The sequence below is a fragment of the Rutidosis leptorrhynchoides genome, chromosome 7, assembly GCF_046630445.1.
Source record: "Rutidosis leptorrhynchoides isolate AG116_Rl617_1_P2 chromosome 7, CSIRO_AGI_Rlap_v1, whole genome shotgun sequence".
Taxonomy (NCBI): domain Eukaryota; kingdom Viridiplantae; phylum Streptophyta; class Magnoliopsida; order Asterales; family Asteraceae; genus Rutidosis; species Rutidosis leptorrhynchoides.
The window spans coordinates 81,862,313-81,866,146 of NC_092339.1; the positions used below are offsets into that span (position 1 = coordinate 81,862,313).

Sequence of the window (3,834 nt, forward strand, 5' to 3'; positions counted from 1 at the left end):
TTTTTTACAAAAAATCAACTACCTATTTTTTTCTCCTCAACGACAAAAGAGGCAGCTTTCATAAAAGGAACAACCCTTCAATGCTACCAAACTTTTAAAAAAAGGAACGCTAAAAGAAGCAACTTTCATAAAAGAAACAACCCTTCAATGTTAGATGTCGAAAAAAAAATTCTTTTTTACAAAATAGATCAAGAATTTTTTTTTGACTCGCATGCAAAACGGAGCCCCCGGCGCGAAGCGAGAGCTCCACAACTAGTTAGATTAAGATGTTTACAATCAAATTCAAGAACATATTCGGATTCCTTAATGTCGATTGTGCTATAGCAACCTTGAAATCGGATTGAGATTCATCGAATCATTCTAGATCCGAATGTCAAAATTTGCAAAGTTATAATTAACAAATCAATTGAATCGTTTATGTGATTTTAAGGTTCAACATATGTTCATCGAGTATTCGCAAGGTACTCTTGAGCATATTTGAATCATATATCAATATGTGAAACACCATTGTCGATTTTCTCACTCACCACCATCTATTAATGTTCGAATTTCATATATGGTAGTGAGAAACGTGCAACTATCGCACCACCTTTTTAAGTTGCGAAATCGGAAGGTGGCGAAGCCTGCAAACCTGGTCGAATGTCTGATTAGGGTTTGAATCGGGGATTTAATCAGGGTTTAACTTTTTTTTTTGAAATTGAAAAGCTTCTTTTCAAGAAAGGTATGAAAAAATGGTCGATATGAGTTTGTGTATGTTTTTTTCTTCAGAAAAGGGTGTATGTGTTTAATGAATGAACATAACTAATTGAGTTTTTTTTTTTTTTTTTTTTTTTTTTTCGTTTATTTATCATTTATGTTTAGTTCTGTTTATTGATTTTGTTTTTAGTTTTTATCTTTTCAAAATTTCGGGTTATCATTTCGGACGATGAATATGAAGATGATATATGTAATTAAAGGTGAAGATAAATCAAATGACGAAGATACCCTAAGATGCCTGACACATGACCAAATTTTAACTGGAAAACTTAACGAAGTTAGTGAATTGGACTATCCTTGCTTCTCTTGCAAACCATAGGAATATCCACATCAAAAAATGATACTGTGACTAACCATGCAATATGTAACAAACCACATGGACTATTTGTGCAATCCTTTCTAAAAATAATACAAAGTCATAACCAATAATCCGGGTGTTACATCATGATGTGTTAGCGGAGAAAATAACGAACATTTAACCTACTTTTATACACTTTTTTAACTATTTTTCCGATTACATTTCCACTCAAAATTTCAATACCATCCATCATTCAATAACACCTATCCCAGCTATATATTACGTAGTAGATGTTATTTGTTTTTGTTTTTAAGTGTTTTTATTTGAAGATTTGCGAACCATGTCTGAAGAGATATGATTAGAAGATCCGTATGCTGAATAGTGGAGATTATTTCTTTTATGTATGTATGCGAAATAACTTAATCATGTACGCAACACTTATAACCATATTTCTAAGTCTGTAATTCGCAAACAGAATAAGACATTATTTTATTTTATGTTTTCAGAAAAATAAACAATTTGTAGTAAAAACGTATGAATGTACAAATACGTAAAACATAATGAGATTTGACGATTTGTAGACTGAAAAACAAATAATACATTAATTTCTCACACCCTTGTCAGAACATAATCATACCATCTAAAAAATTCCTACAAATTTGGCACCTCACACTAATGATAACATATGGTCTAAGATGTAATTAACATAAGTTTAACCCTCATGTGCCTATAACTTGAACGCACTTAATCTAAAGTTGTAACGAGCGTTTGACAGAAAGATGATCCGTACAAAAATTTTAAACCACGTAAACAACAAATGAAAAGAAAAGTTTAAGGACTATGTCAGTAAACCGGGGTAAACCACATGGAGTATTCGAGATCGTGTCTATTTTCCCCCCCTAAAAAGGCGAAAACTCATATGGAAATGAAGACGTTCTCAAAAAGAAAACGTCCTCATTCAAGAGGGGGATGACGGTATGAGGCTCGAAGCTAGAAAGATAAAAACTACAATCTCCATAAAAAACTATCTAAGACCGAGACTCAACCGCGAAACAAAACAGAAACCAAATACAAGTTGCTAGAAAATAAACCTACCTAAAAAGAAATCAAATATGTACAAGATATAATTGAAAAACCGTTGCACCGAAAACACAACTAACTAATGACCCGATTTTTTTAAATGTTCATTCACCGTCTCGCGCCGAATAATCTTTCTCGAGTGATTAACCATCTTGTAAGTAACGACATTAGAATTCGAGCCACTCGTCAAAATCGCCGATGAGGAAGGTAAGTTACCTTGATCAACAAGGCTTTAACATGTAGATAAACATTTCTGAGATTAATTAGTTCCTGTATCATCACCACTCATCAATCTACTTTCTTGAAAATGGTACCCGAGTTAACTCTGAAGTTGACAGTTAACAGTGACTCATTGTGCTTTACTTTGAACCAACCGTTGACTCACCGTGCTCTTAACGGGTCACTCTTATTAAACTCTACTCCATTTAAATTGGGCTTAACCTCGTTTACTTAAGCTCAGGCCCAATAAATGAAATCATAATAGTAATCTTTGTAATTTGGCCCAATAATATTCCTTTTAAGCCGTATATCGAAACCCTCACCCTATAAAACTATCACTCATCTCACCTTCTCCATCACATCTTTCAAAACCCTAATCTTCAACAGCCGTCATACCTTCTCAATTTTTTATTAGTCTATTCTTTATTAATGGTTTCGTTAATATTTAATTTGAAGAAAATTAGGCCAAATGATGTGTTTAAAATAATCGAGTTGAATACACAAACTTATGTAGTCTGTGTATTTTGATTCTTACTCAGAATAGGAAGATCTGATGCCTTTTTCTTCTAATTTGTACTTTTTCTGTTACTTTTATTGTTGGCCGTTGATGACAGTTTATAATTATGGTTTTCTGAAAAGCAAGTTTTTTTAACATGTTAATTTTGTTGAAAATCATGAACTAGGACGGTCTGAGGCTCATTTTGATTTTGTTTTTTATAAAGTTTCAATCTTTTTTATTTTATTACTTTTTATGAAGTGGGTTGTGTATGATGATATCTTATATTTACACAGTTATCCCTGTCTGATCAAATCTTGAAGAGAACTTGTGATCTGACACAATCCCATTTTTTTCTTTTTACTTATTCATCGATCGATTATGATAATCAGTGGAGATTATGACTAGAAGTTATACCTTTGATTAATATTATACCAAAGGAGTATACGTCAGATTTTTTGTTAATATTCTATTCTTGAATTATTTATTTAAGAGTCTGACGTATACCCTTTGCTATATTATTGATTGGTATATCCGTTCAAGGCAGCTTATAATCAGATGAACGGGTTGGTTTTGTTGGCTATTATGAAATGCTTATTTTGTTAATATGTCCTTTTTGGATCTATTTTGCAGGATTTTACAGCTCAAGAGATTTAAATGATCCATTGCTGCCTTAATCAAGATAGTTTAAGTCCAGATTTATTAATTTTTGAACTTTAAAAAGTAATGTAATTTGAGTTGATCTATTATGTTATGTGTTCAACCTTGAAATAGATAGTATTAACTGATTACTACTACATGAGATTAGAATGTTTTTTTTTTGTTAACCTCGTGCTTGTTTGTTGATTTTAACTATTGCAATCTGGTTTTTCAATTTAAGCTTTATTAGCTATAAGATGTATGAACTTGCAATTTGCAACAAACACTACAATGTTATAGATCTACTCTAGGTTAACAAACAGATACAAATCTTATCTTTGATTAG

At 31.8% G+C, this 3,834-nt stretch overlaps 2 non-coding genes across 2 annotated transcripts; both read left to right on the top strand.

The window, feature by feature from the left end:
- Positions 1-2,953: 2,953 nt before the first annotated feature.
- Positions 2,954-3,049, top strand: LOC139860780 (small nucleolar RNA snoR20a). The gene has a single exon (XR_011763402.1). It is a non-coding gene; the product is annotated as a small nucleolar RNA snoR20a (small nucleolar RNA).
- Positions 3,050-3,112: 63 nt separating this feature from the next.
- On the top strand, positions 3,113-3,195 carry LOC139860777 (small nucleolar RNA R38). Its single transcript, XR_011763399.1, has one exon. It is a non-coding gene; the product is annotated as a small nucleolar RNA R38 (small nucleolar RNA).
- The last annotated feature ends 639 nt before the right edge of the window (positions 3,196-3,834 follow it).